Raw genomic sequence first — 14,630 nt, 5'->3', positions numbered from 1 at the left:
TCCTGAGTAGCTGGGACTATGGGTGCATGCCACCACTCCTGGCTAATTTTATAATTTTTAGTAGAGATAAGATCTCGCCATGTTGCCCAGGCTGGTCTCCAGCTTCTGGGCTCAGTGGATTATCCTGCCTTGGCCTCCAAAAGTGTTGGGATTACAGGTGTAAGCCACCATGCTCAGCCAAAATTTGTACATCGTTTAGACATTGGTTTTGGATTTTTAATCATGGTTTAAAAAGTTTTCTTAATTCTCAAGTCATAAAGAAATTAACACATGCCTTCTAGTACTTATAGTTATATTATTTACATTTAGATTTCATCCATTTGGAATTTATTCCTGTGTATTTTTTCCCACATAGCTCAATATTATTTATTAAATAATTCAAAACTTCCCCATAACTTGAGATAATACCTTCACTATTTATGAAACTTCCATAACCATATATGTCTGTTTCTGGTTGTCCTATTCCAATGCGAACTTTGGCCTGTTTTTCTATGACATATCAATGCCATGAAGCTTTGAATATAGAAGTTTTATAAGGTTTTAAATATCTGATGGGATTAGCTTCCCACATTGCGCTTTTTCCGGAATTTTCTTTGATAGTCTTGTTTATTAATTTTACTTATTTATTCATTTATTTTTTGAGACAGAGTCTCGCTCTGTCGTCTAGGTTGGAGTGCAGTGGCACGATCCTGGCTCACTGCGGGCTCCGCCTCCCAGGCTCAAGTGATTCTCCTGCCTCAGCCTCCCAAGTATCTGGGGTTATAGGCGTGCACCACCATGCCCAGCTAATTTTTGTATTTTCAGTAGAGACAGGGTTTCACCATGTTGGCCAGGCTGATCTTGAACTCCTGACTTCAAGTGATGCGCCTGCCTTGGCCTCCCAAAGTGCTGGGATTATAAACATGAGCCACCTTGCCTAGCCTATTAATTTTTTTTTAATACAAACCCTATAATCTAGCTCCAGAGGGCAAAATCAGCGTTTTTAATGGAATTGCATCAAATTTATATAGTAAGGGGGAAATTACATCTTAAGGAATTAAGTCCGCTTATGAAGAACATATTATGTTTTTCCAATTGTTTAAGTCAACTTTGTGTCTTTTATTAGTGTGCCGTATAATGGCATTTCAGTCAATAATGAGCCACGTACATGACCAAACTACCTGACTAAGGAGTGTGGACCAGGAAGAGATGAAGGAGATAGGGTCAGAAATCTTTCAAATCAAGTTTTTAGGAGGCTGCTCCAATGATCAACAATATCAGATGCCTGTGGGTGGTAGGGAGAGAAAGGGCCATCAAGTAAGTATTTGCTGATGGTTCACAGAGCTGAAAATATGGCAAAGATTAACTTCAAGGGCCACAATGATGTGGCCAGAGCTGGTTAATGGAACTGGAACAATAACACCACAACCTGAAAAGGTGCCAAGAGTAGCAGGGCACCACCATAGTCCCATGAAGGGCCCAAAGGTCAGGCTGCAGGGGACAGCAGGGACAGCATCCCCTGCCATGAGGCCGCCCCATCGTGAAACAAGTAGGTCAACTTGTGGCAGGAGCTCCAGTGGGAGCCCCCGCATCATAAACATGGAGTCCTGCACGTTGTGCCATCCACAGTGGTGGGTGCGTTCCCACATCCAGCACAACGATGGGTCCAGAGAGCAACGTGGCCATCTGCTTAGTGCAGGCTCCACCGGCAGCTTGGCTCTAATCGCTCTCATCAGAGAAGGGGCCCTGACCATTTCCATCTATGTGAGTGACCCAGATGTTTCTCTCAGCAGTCACGATTTGTTTCCACAGTTTGTGACCTGCAAACGGGATGCTGTTAATCTAGAATCTGTAGTTTTCCAAGTGGCTGACCAAACACTTAGCCGTTGACAACCGCCCAAGAATGACTAAAAATAGGGCAAGTTGCATCAAGGGCAGTCTTGGCCGGACCTACAAGAACAGCCATGCATTCTGCCTTCCGGGCAGACAGCTCACATCTGTTTTTGGATCTGTGTAGTCACAGCAGCTCAGGGGACACCACTGGGGTTCAGCTTGGAAAAACCATCAGTGACCCAGGCCCATGCATTTAGGGGAACCTCTGTAAAGTGAGGGCCCCAGGAAGCCACAGCTTTGCCTCAGGTGGTGAATAGGAGATAAAATTTCCCTCAGAGGGCTTGTGTCCACTGTTTTGTGTACAGCCGAGATGCTGCTGGGGCCAGGCTGTCCAAATTCCATTTTCCAGCCTAGGCTTGTTGTACCCTTCTCACCATGTTAGCGATTGAGTCTGAGTTTAAAGAGACCAGAGAGTCACAAGGCCTTTGTAGGTCAGGTGTGCAGTTTCAACTAGAGGACAAGACCAAGCTGACAGCTGATATTCAGAAGGAGTATGCCTGGTGGTCACAACAGGGAAGTGACAAGTTCAACACTTCTGGGTGTGTGTTTGGGTGGAGGGTGTCTCCCATTGCCAGGGACCCCATTTGGCATAATCATTGGTCACCATGACCTGAAGCTCAAAGGAACCAGGAGTGTGTGAATCTCCAAGGGCGCTAGCATGTCTCTACATGTGACTCTTCCCAGTCAGAATCATCCCCTCTGGCACTTGCAGGACAGAGAGTACAGGCATATCAGTTCCTATCATACCTCTAGATGTAGAAGAAGCTACAGCAGCTATACTGATTAATTTTATACCTTACAAGAAAAATATAAATTTTATATTCCTGTTGAAAGGACCCTTTGTATCTATTTCTGCTTGGGTCCAATCAGGAGAAAGAAACCAGCCAGTAATTTAAACAGGGAAAGTTGAATGTAAAAGAATTAAGTATAACAAGGGATTGGAATAATGAGGCATTGACTAGTAAAACAAGAACCCTAAAAAATGTGGAAATAAAAAATATAAGCAGCAGCCTCTATGCTTAAGGCTGAGAAAGAAGTTGCCTCTCCCCTCAAAAGGGCTGAGATCCAGAGCCTGTTGAGAGGGCGTGGCCATGGCTCACTGGATTGTGGAGAAGTCGCTGTGGTGCTGTGCTAGTCACATTAGTCAGAAATCTACCCCAGAGGGTTCTGGGAAAGCTGTTTGTAGGGAAGGGCTGAGCTACAAAACTACTCAAGGATGCTGGTAGGGAGGTGAGTTGCTGCTGCTGGGTGCTGCTGGCTGCCATGCCTTGCAGAGGCTGAGAACTAGAGAGGTTATGAGCTCTGCAGGAGCTGGGTCCTGGGGAAACCATGTGCTCTAAAGGAGCTGGACACTGGGGAAGCTGCCAGTCTGCAGGAGCACACCTGAACCAAGAGGCAAAACCCCCTCCTTCTGTCTAGTCTACTGACAAAGTTTAGCATTGTTCCAGCTGGCAAAGTATTGAAAGGGCCCACATCCATTTGCATAGAGCAGGCAGAAAGGGTGAATTTGGAGCTGAAAGGTGGTAAGTGCATGATTGACACAGTGTATCTGTTGGAAGGGACCTCTACTTGTATCTGTATCTTTAAAAAATAACTGGAAGCAAATAGGAGAAAATATTAAGTTAAAATTCTATGTGGTGGGAATTTTGGTATTTATCATATTAGTTTTATAACTTTCTATATGTTTTAAATTTAGCAAAGAAAAATCTTGGTGAGAAAAAGTGATTGGTGTACAGTAGTTCAATCTTTCTAAAGTAGCAAGTATAAGAGTATTAAGCATCTCTCTACTTAAAAAGAAACTGATCTGCATGAATTTTTAAAACTTGCGTGACCTAAATTCTGTTGAAGAAATAAAAAGAAGTTGTTCCCAGTGTTCATTCGTACATTCATTTACTCTTTAAACATTTAATGAGCATTTTTTCCATGCCAGTAATCAGACCAGGTACAAGGTCTCAACCCTCAAGTTCCTTACAGTCCAGTGGGTAGGAGGCAGAGGCAGATTCTCAGATAATTAAAGTGGACCTGATGCAGGTGATGCCTAGATGTGATGCAGGAAATAGTAAGAATTATCTAGGTAAAGAGAGGCAGGAAATATTTTCCAGAGAATAAATGTCTAGGAAGGAAAACATCTAGCCCAGCTTGTCACTTACAGAATAATTAAACCAAGAGAATGGAAAAGGTTACACTCTAAATAAGGAACGTCTGTAGAGATGAGCTCTATTTTAAATAAAATGATTAATAAGTTTGACGGAGTCGAAGTTTTTATAAACGATCTACGAGCCTACAGCTCCTATTGTGCCAGGAAAGCTAAAAAAAGAGAGGTTATATTTGGGCCTCAGTCAGTTTCCTGGCTATCTGCTAATGTTGATGGTTTTAAGTGGTTGGGATAACTTGGCATGCGTTTCAGACTAGAATCAACACATTCTGGGACAGGTGACATAGACAGCTTTCATGAGATGAGCCTTTTATCACATTCATCTTCTCTAAAGTGAGAGGAGCGTGACATTTCCTTGCTCTCTCCTATTCATCCTGGGCTTCTTAAAGAGATACTGCAAGATAAACTTGAGGTTTTCTATGCATGTGTAACTGAGTATTTCTGATTTTATTGTCTCTGTATTAAGGCATGCTGCAATTCTTTCTTTTGGGAGAAATCCCTGTGTTGTTATTCTAATATCTAGTGTGATTCATATGTCTGGAATGACAAGACGATCCCATATTGGAGCCACTGATAATGCCATCGTTATTGCTGTGCTGGGAAGAGATCCAAGACTAGTAACTAGATCAGCTGATCTTCAATGTGTGTAAAGCACTTAAGCTACCCCGCAATTCAGGGTTTCAACTTGCACAGACTTGACGATTGAATTCTGATTTCCACTCAGGGTTTTCTATTAACATTGTGAGAAAGGATTAGTAAAATATTGACTTATGGAATTTTGTTCTGGGAGAACCGAAACAGAAGCTAACCTGTTATTGCAAATAAAGTCTCTTAACTAAAAAGTTAAATCTTGAATATTGTTGCTATTTACTTTTATTATGTGCGAAGTTATTTAAAACACGTTTTTAGAGTAGTTTTAGGCTTGCAGCAAAATTGAGCAGAAAACACAGAGAATTTTCATACACCCCATATGCCACTCATCTCTCCCCAGCCTCCCCCACTATCAGTATCTCACACCAGAGCGGTACATTTGTCACAGTTGATCAACCTACATTGGCACTTATCACCCAAAGTCTATAGTTTACATTAGGGTTCACTCGTAATGTACATTAAGACAAATATATGACATGCACTCACCATTATCCTCTCATATAGAGTAGTTACACCACCCTCAAAGTCCTCTGGGCTCTACCTTTTCATCCCCCTCAACCCCACCTCCTGGAAACCACTGATCCTTCTACTGTCTCCATTGTTTTGCATTTCCCAGAATGCCATATAGTTGGAATCATACAGCATGCGGCCTTTCCAGACTAGCTTTTTTCACTTAGTAATATGTGTTTAAGATTCCTCCATGTCTTTCCATGGCTTGATCATTTCTTTTTAGTGCTGAATAATAATTCATTGCCTGGATGTTCTACAGTTTACTTATCCATTCACCTACTGAAAGGCATCAGGGTTTCTTTGAAGTTTTGGCAATTACAAATAAAGTCGCTTTGGAACCAACCCAAATGTCCATCAGTGATAGACTGGATAAAGAAAATGTGGCACATATACACCATAGAATACTGTGCAGCCATAAAAGGAAAATGAGATAATGTTCTTTTCAGGGAACACGGATGAAGCTGGAAACCATCATTCTAAGCAAACTAACACAGGAACAGAAAACCAAACACCGCCTGTTCTCACTCATAAGTGGGAGTTGAACAATGAGAATACATGGACACGGGGAGGGGAACAATACACACCAGGGCCTGTCGGGGGGTGGGGGACTAGGGGAGGGATAGCATTAGGACAAATACCTAATGCATGTGGGGTTTAAAACCTAGGGACTGGTTGATGGGTGCAGCAAACCACCATGGCACATGTATACCTATGTAACAAACATGCACATTCTGCACATGTATCCTGGAACCTAACGGAAAACAAAAAAAAATTTAAAAATAAAGTTACTATAAATATCCATGCGCAGGGTTTTTGTGGACATAAACTTGGGGTTCCATAAGTTTTCGGCTCATTTAGGTAAATACCAAAAACCTTGTTTGCTGGATTGTATAATAAGAGTACATTTATTTAGTTTGGTAAGAAACCACCGAGCTGGGCTGGGCGTGGTGGCTCTCGCCTGTAATCCCAGAACTTTGGGAGGCCGAGGAGGGTGCATTACGAGGTCAGGAGATTGAGACCATCCTGGCCAACATGGTGAAACCCTGTCTCTACTAAAAATACCAAAAATTAGCCAGGCGTAGTGGTGGGCACCTGTAATCCCAGCTACTCAGGAGGCTGAGACAGGAGAATCGCTTGAACCCGGGAGGTGGAGGTTGCAGTGAGTTGAGATCACGCCATTGCACTCCAGCCTGGGCAACAAAAGCGAAACTCTGTCTCAAAAAAAAAAAAAAAAAATCACCAAACTCTCTTCCAAAGTTGCTATAACCATTTTTGCATTCTCACCAGCAATGAAAGAGACTTCCTATTGCTTTGTATCCTCACCAGCATTTGGAATTGTCAGTGTTCTGGCTTTTGGCCATTCTAATAGGTATATAGTTTTAATTTGCATTTTCCTGATGACATATGAGGTTGAGCATCTTTTCCTCTGGTTATTTGCCATCTGTGTATCTTGTTTGGAGAGGTTTCTGTTCAGATCTTTCGCCCATTTTTGATTGAGTTATTCATTTGCTTATCGTTGGGTTTTAAGAGGTTTTTTTTGCATATTTTGGATAAAAATCCTTTATCAGATATGTCTTTTGCAAATATATTCTCCCAGTCTGTGATGTGTCTTATTCTCTTGGTGGTGTCTTTTGCAGAGCAGAAGTTTAAGCTTTAATGAAGTCCAGGATATCAATGTTTTCTTTCATGGCTGGTTTGTTTTTATTTGACTCATTATTTTCCTTCTCACTGCCCTTGATGACTAATAGGGACCTCTCCTCCTCTTTCTGTGCCCCAGTATTGATTATGCCATTTCTATGGATCCTACACAATTGCCATGGGCATCAAATGAGATGGTGTTTATAGATGGGGTTTTTAAACTGAAAAGCAGCAGTATACCTATCAGGTGACATTACTAGTCTCTTGACAGTACACACACACACACCACATGCACATATATATCCACATGCTTTTATTTCTTTCTTCTTTGGCCAGTGGGTTGTATTCATTATACCAATGAAAAAGAGACCATCTTTCTTTAAAAAAAAAAAAAAAAAAAAGAAAAGAAAAATGTAATAAAGAGACCATTTTTAGTCAGGTGCAGTAGTTCACATCTATAATCCCAAAGACTTGGGAGGCTGAGGCAGAAGGATCATTTCAGCCCAGGAGATCCAGGCTGCAATGCGCCGTGATTGCACCACTGCAAACCAGGCTGGGCAACAGAGCGAGCAAGACCCCAACCTGTTCAAAAGAGAGAAGACGGAGAGAGACCATTTTTTTTTGTTGTATTACAGTTGACAATAGCATTTGAAATCTAAGAGATAAGAAGCTGTAAATGTCATCTTTCATTCTAGAGGTTTTAGAAGGTTAACTTTCTCTGTGTCAGGGAGAAGTGTATCTATTTCAGTGCCCTCTGTCTCTGGAAGGGACAAAAATTCTTGCATGACCCAGGTTCCTCATGCCACTTCTTAGTCTATCTGTGCACTTCTTTGTGAAATCTAGTTTTAGCAAGAAGCTTGCTAAGTCAGTTTGGCCAGAACCCTTGATATCTGATCATCTTCCATCTTCCTCATCTTCAGGGTAAGGTTCCTCGTCCACCACCATCCCCTAGGTGATGTCTCATACCCCGACCTGTCTTCAGCAAGAATCCTGTTAGGTCGGTTTAGCCAGAATCCTCCTTACCCAGATGTTACCTCATAGTAATTTTCTATCCACTGACCCCCTCCCTGCTCCTTGACTATAAGTTCTTACTTGTCCCTGCTGTGGTAGAACTTGACCCTGTCAACTTGAGATAACCAAAGAATTAGAACCTAGCTTGAAAGAAGTTATTGAAGCTTTGAAAAGCTGAGAATATCCATCTGGGAAACACAGACTCCAGAGAAATGAGGTGGGTGCTCTGACGTTAAAAATTAAGTTTTGCTTATATAGGCAGAAAACAGAGAAGTTTAGTTGGATTATAACATTTTCTATACAAAGCTGGTTTATGAGTTACAGCAATTTAAATGGTGACAGCTTGTCTTCTGTTTGTTTTCATTTTCTTTCCAATTTAAAACAGTATATTTAGTATTGCATCTGAAGACAATGTGATAGCCATAAAGCCTTTGTGTGAGAAAGGTAGGGAGAAAGCTAATCTATAATGAAGATCCACAGTGAATAGGGAGGAGGTCTTCCCTGGGGCCCTTAAGTCATTTACATTTAATAGAACAATGTAGGGAAGGAAGAAGGCTAATCTCTAATCAGAGAAACACAGGTTTCAGTTGCCTGGGTTATGTCTGCCTGCTTACCTGACTCAGGCCCCATAATCACGTTCCTTTAAGGGTTAAAATTATTTAAAGTTCCAACAGCTTCGATTTTGAATTACTTATTTTCACAAGCCCCATCTCCCCCCCAACAAAACCTCACTGCCGTGGTTCCTCCCCCAACCCTGATGATCCTGAATAACATCTCCTTCACTGTGCTGTAACGAGCATCGCTGAATAATGTTTTCTTTAACACAAGTGCCAAGAACTATCTTTGCGATTTTGCAAGATTTTCCCAGTTTACATTCATCTCCTGCTTCAGGGTTTTCTTTCCATTTATTTTGACAAAACTAAATGAAACTTGCAGTTAACTTTAACTGAGTAATGAAAGACAACAAAAAGCAAACAGAGCTGGAGACGGAGAGAGAAAAAGAACACCAATGAATTAACTGTGGCAGCACCATGCGATTTGATGTTTTCTGGCCTACAGGCCTGGCTACGGGGCACCCAGCACCCTCAGGGCTAGAAGTTCCAGCTGCCCATTGACTAAGCTCTAGGAAAGGAGAGGAAGGAGCAGAAGAGGGCGGGGAGGGGAAAGGAGAAGGGCAGCACGTGAAGCTCTAAAAGCTTCTGATTTATTTTGCTGAAGATCTAGTCATCAGCTATAGAAAGAAAGGTGTCATTGGTAAATGTCATAACCAGGTGGTTTATGATAGCTCATGTTACCTCTATCCCACTGTAATGAGAGTATTTATTTGAAGCTGCCTCTCCATCAATTACAGGGAAAGATCTTGAGAAAAAGAAAATTTCATGTAACATTTTTCAATATATTTTATTCCATGGTACTTTAGAATTATTTTTATATAGCAAATGGCATATTTTAAAAATTACCCTTTCTAAATTTTTGTTGTTCATATATAAGAATGCTGTTTTGGGGGTTGGTTGCAGTGGCTCATGGCTGTAATCCTAGCACTTTGGGAGGCCGAGGTGGGTGGATCACCTGAGGTCAGGAGTTCGAGACCAGGCTGGCTAACATGGTGAAACCCTGTCTCTACTAAAAATAAAAAAATTAGCCGGGCATGGTGGCACATGCCTGTAATCCCAGCTACTTGGGAGGCTGAGGCAGGAGAATCACTTGAACCCAGGAAGCGGAGGTTGCTTTAGTGAGTGGAAATCGTGCCATTGCACTCCAGCCTGGGCAACAAGAGCGAGACTCTATCTCAAAAAAAAAAAAAAAAAAAAGAATGCTGTTTTTGTACAGGATCTTACACTTACACACAGTTGATAAACTCCTTCATTATTTCCAAATAGTTTGTCTATAGAATTGATTGCATATTCTATGTAGAAAATCATGTCATCTACAAACATGAAACTTCGTTTATTCGTTTCCAATTGTTACAGCTCTTATTTCATTTCCTTGCTTTTATCATACTGTCCAGACTTCTGTACAGTGCTAAATAGGAACAGTGACAGTGGATATTGTTGTCTTTTTCCTGTCTTTGTAATTTTCCTCCATTTAATGTGTGTATTATGTATAAATAATGAATATATTTAATGTGGGCTTTCAGTGGACACATGTTGTCATGTTTATGAAGTCTCTCTCTCTCTCTATATATATATATACATATATATATACACATATACACACATTTTTTTTTTTTGAGACAGAGTCTTGCTCTGTCACCTAGACTGGAATGCAAGGGCACGATCTCAGCTCACTACAACCTCCGCCTCCCAGGTTCAAGTGATTCTCCAGCCTCAGCCTCCGGAGGAGATGGGACTACAGGCACCCGCCACCACACCAGACTAATTTTTGTATTGTTAGTAGAGACGAGTTTCACCATGTTGTTTAGGCTGGTCTCAAACTCCTGACCTCAAGTGATCTGCCTGCCTCAGCCTCCCAAAGTGCTGGAATTATAGCATGAGCCACTGGGCCCTGCCAAAGTCACCTAATATTTATGTTGGTTTTAAAAGACCATGAATGATGTTGACTTGTGCCAAACCTTTTTTATATATCTTTCAAGGTTATCATATAGCTTTTCTTCTTTAGTCTGTTAAAGGGAGGAATTACACACAAATTCCCTTTTTATCAGCTCCCACTAATATTGCAGGATGTGCCCTGTACTTTTCTTCATGCTTGTAGAATAATCATTTGACAAGAGTATGCACACAGCCACACATGCACGCACACACACACACACACTATCAGGCTAGACTAGAAGTATGTGTGATAACAAACCGCCAGCATCTCAGTGGTTTGTCCCCTAAACGTTTGTCTTGGTCATATAAGATCTGCACGCAAGGGGCAGTGGTTGTCCATGAGAAGGTGCAGCTATGGAGGCAGCTTCCTTGAATGGCTTCATTATTTCTCCACCCAAAGACTTTGCTTTTTACTAGAGAATGGGGGAGAAGCAGATTGGAGAAGTTCCCAGAGGCTTTTCCTTCCAGAACCTGGTGGAGTTGGTGTGAAAGGTGTTATGTCAGAGACGAAGCAAACAGAACCCAGAGCTGAAGAGGCACATCTAGGCCACTTATTTGGAAAGGGGGAGGGCTCAGCTTCCAAGGAACAGGCTCTCTGTTGCTTCTCACCTGGATAGATATTTAAATAATTCAGAGTATTTCCCCCCAAACCTTGACAGCATGGCCTCATAGGAGAACATGTCTCTCCAATTGAGTCCATTCCTTCCCCTAGAACAGGGGAAGGAATGAAAGGAATTCCGCATTGTGCCACATCCCAGAATAGTTCCATCAGGTAAACACATTCTTTCCTAATAGAAATCTGTTGGGAAAAAATGATCTTTCTGAACAGTGGTCAACTGCTGTTGCTAAAATCGGAGCATGATTAGTGACAACTAAGTCCCCTCTCAAAAGTGTCATGTCCAAGCAGCGGACGGCGCTATGGAAAGAACGGACAGCGTTGGAGGCATCTGCTCCTGGCTGGGAGTCGTAGGGTGTCAGAGTCATGGGGCAGCCTCTCCTGCTGCTTCCCAGGCCTCACAGTAAAACAGGAACCGAGGGATCCTTGCCCCTCCTCAGCTTCAAAGCTGAATCACTGGGAAGATATGGTGTTTCCACACTGATACATTTATTTCACTTCATTTATTTGAGGATTAAAGTGAGCTGCAGAAAGGTATCATTTATTAAAGTGGAAAATAGAATAAATGTCGTTGCCAGAGTATGCCTTATTTCGAGCACATTTTCAGTGTCAGATTTTCTCATCCAAACTTGTTTCCCAAGCACGGCATTCCTCCATGTAATTAATATCACATGCTTATAGCTCAGCTGCAAAGCATTCTTGGCTATTTTGATAACATGAAACCCGGCAGTTACCCGTTGTGATTTACACATGGTTGCAGTTGGAGATTTTTCTAAAATTACAATAACATTTATTTGAGGGGAAATCTGTTTTAAGGACTAGATTGGGGAAAGAAAATAAAAAATAGAAGTGAAAAACTAAGTATGTCTGTTCTCCAAAGTGCATATAAGTCTATCAAGGCAACACATTGGCCTTTGATCAGAGCCACTTTACAAGGCAGGTGATTTATGGACAGCCAGGCCATCCCCTGCAGTGAAGCCTGGGGCTCGAATGCTTAGGGACAGGCATGTGCTATTTTTAAAATAAAAAGACTATAATTTCACTGCTGTTTCCAAACCTATTGGATTATTTTACTCCTATGCTTTATTTCCTTCTTCACTTGTAATGTTGGTCATCTAAGATGAAACAGAAGTAAAATTTTACATGTTCACAAGTCTGACAAATTTTAGTTTACAAAATTCCTTTCTCTGCAGGTGGAGATTTGACACTGTACCTGAGTGGGTACAGGATTTAATTGTTACCAGAGCCAAATCCAAAGCAGGAAGAATCCTGTCTTAAAATCCTGAGGCACAGGTGTTCTAAGTGGCCTCGATCTTTGCATCCCATATAGAAGCAGCTGGCAGTCTCAGCGGCTGCTCTCAGGGGACTTCCCCAGAAGTCTGGCCAATGCAGGGCTGGGTCGGGGGGCATTGCAGCAGCCCTGGACCATCTGACAGACAGGGTTCTGACCTTTGGGCCACTGTGTTACCAGCTAATTGAGGGACCAGAAGTTATAAAATTGCATGATTTCACTTTGACCTTTTCTCCATTACACACTGGAAATCACACACATTGAATATCAGTGGTTCCCAGGGTTCTTGAAGAACGTCTGTGTCTCCAATGAAACCCTCACTTCTCTGGGAGGGAATTCCCACTGAGTCTCCCTTATAAGTAGGCAAGGTGGGTATGTCTTGCATTTGTCTGATCAGTATCTCTTCCTTTGTGGACCTTTTAGGAAAGATCAGTGTGGAAATCAATGAGCCTCCTATTCATATTCTGGGATGGGAACAGGAATAGCAGCCCAGGGCGAGCTGTGGTGAAACAGCCAATCAAGTTATTGTCAGTGGTCCCCGGGGATCATGTGCCTGTTATGGAAGAAGCAATGGAGCCAGGGAAGAAATGGACATCATCTAGAGGTTTGGACTTGGGAAGTGCAACTCCATTGACTTTAGTTGCAATAGCTGGAAGAGACTTCAGGTTATTTTCCATTGTAGAAAGGGTGGGTCTCCGTTGTGAAGTTGTATTTATGGAAATAAGGAAGTATGTATGCACTGGGTGAGAAGAAGGGTAGGAGGGCTATTATAACCCTTGCTTTTTATGGGTTATGGCCCTGCATCCCTTCTTTGAGTTGCCAGCCTGCTCTTTGTGATTTGGTGGAAGGCTTCCCACACAACCCACCCCTGATTATAGGGGTGAACTTAGAACTAAGTTAGAGCACTCGGAATCTTTTTCCCTAGACATTGAATCTTGACCATAGATACACAGTGATGGATGGTGACTGCAGTTGTGACCTTCAATGGCAATGTTTAAACAGAAGGTCCATGAACTCCTGCTGCTGAGATCTCTGGAACCAGAGCAGGCCTGGACCCTTTATATCTCAAGGCCGGATGTGTTATAGGACCAACAGGTTCGTGTGCCCACTGGGTAGTAACAGGCCAATGCACTGAGACAGCCAGGAGGCAGCAGAGAAAGAGTTTAATGATTGCAGGGCTCCTAGCAAGGAGATGGGAGGAGACCCTCAAATCCATCTCCCCGAGAGTTCTGAGTTGGGGTTTTAAAGGGGATCTTGGAGGGTGAGGGGCTGGAAAATTGGGGTCATTGATTGGTCAGGGTGAGGAGGATGAAATCATCAGGATGTGGGGCCTGTGTGCTTTGGTGAGTCAGCTTCTTGTGGGGTCCTTCAGACCTGCCGATGTGGATGGTTTTAGTGGCATGCAGGACGGGAAAGAATATCTTAAAGGAAAACAACATTTCATAAGGTTCCAGTTGTTATCTCTAGAGTAGATAAGGGGATCTATAATCTTGTAACAGGGTCTATGTGATTCTAGGACAACAGACAAACAACAGCAAGGAAGCGCGTCAGAGAACAGGCCGACCTCATGATCCATGCTGGGTGTGCTGCAAGCTTGTTTTAGTCTCATTTCTCTCCCTTCTTCCCTGATTACTTTAATAAAGTTTATTGGGATGGTTTCAGATGCTCAGCTTTTCCATATGATTAGGTGAGTGATCCAGAACCCTTCCAAAGAGCCCTGTGGACTCAACCCTCTGTTTGAACAACATACAAGATAATATGAGACGTTTATTTATTGAGGACCTTCTGAGCACCTGGCACTGTGCCAGATTCTTTCAGTTATATAAAATTTCACTTGCTCCTGATGATTCTGGAAAGGAAAAACAGCATCTTATGAAGCTGTAGCAGATGCTGTCCTGCCTCTCTCACGTCTGTCAGATGTGTTGGAGTGCCCCGGCTGCTGCTCTGCATGTGTAGCTGAGGTCCTGGTGGAAAAATGCCACCGGATCTCTCTGAAGCTGGAGGGGAATAATTCCGAAGTGTGTGTTTTGCCTCCTTTCCCAGTGTCTCCCCATGGGGTTAAGCTCTGGTCGCCTGCTTCTGTTGCTGGTCTTGTGGTACACACGTGGCAGGATGTCACCCTTTCCCTGGGTTGCGTCCACTTTCCTTGCTGTGTTATTCACACTCCCCAAATAAAATACTTTCACTCAAATCCCTGCCTTTGTGTCTGCTTCTTCGAGAAACCAGACTAAGTAAGATGGGGGCCTCTGGGATGCTTGAAAGATGCAGCTCAGGGTTGGTCCTGTGTTAATCCCTCTGTCAATGCGAATCCACCTCCACCATATAGATGAGAACACT

The 14,630-nt window shown here is 42.6% G+C and overlaps 1 long non-coding RNA gene across 1 annotated transcript; it reads left to right on the top strand.

Moving 5' to 3' along the window:
- Positions 1-7,934: 7,934 nt before the first annotated feature.
- On the top strand, positions 7,935-14,481 carry LOC115835115. Its single transcript, XR_004030036.1, has 3 exons — positions 7,935-8,054; positions 11,046-11,158; positions 12,717-14,481. It is a non-coding gene; the product is annotated as an uncharacterized LOC115835115 (long non-coding RNA).
- Positions 14,482-14,630: the final 149 nt, after the last annotated feature.

This window comes from Nomascus leucogenys, chromosome 5, assembly GCF_006542625.1.
Source record: "Nomascus leucogenys isolate Asia chromosome 5, Asia_NLE_v1, whole genome shotgun sequence".
In the NCBI taxonomy this organism is placed as follows: Eukaryota; Metazoa; Chordata; class Mammalia; order Primates; family Hylobatidae; genus Nomascus; species Nomascus leucogenys.
Note: the sequence above shows the minus strand (reverse complement) of the source record. Positions and strands in the feature narration are given on the sequence as shown.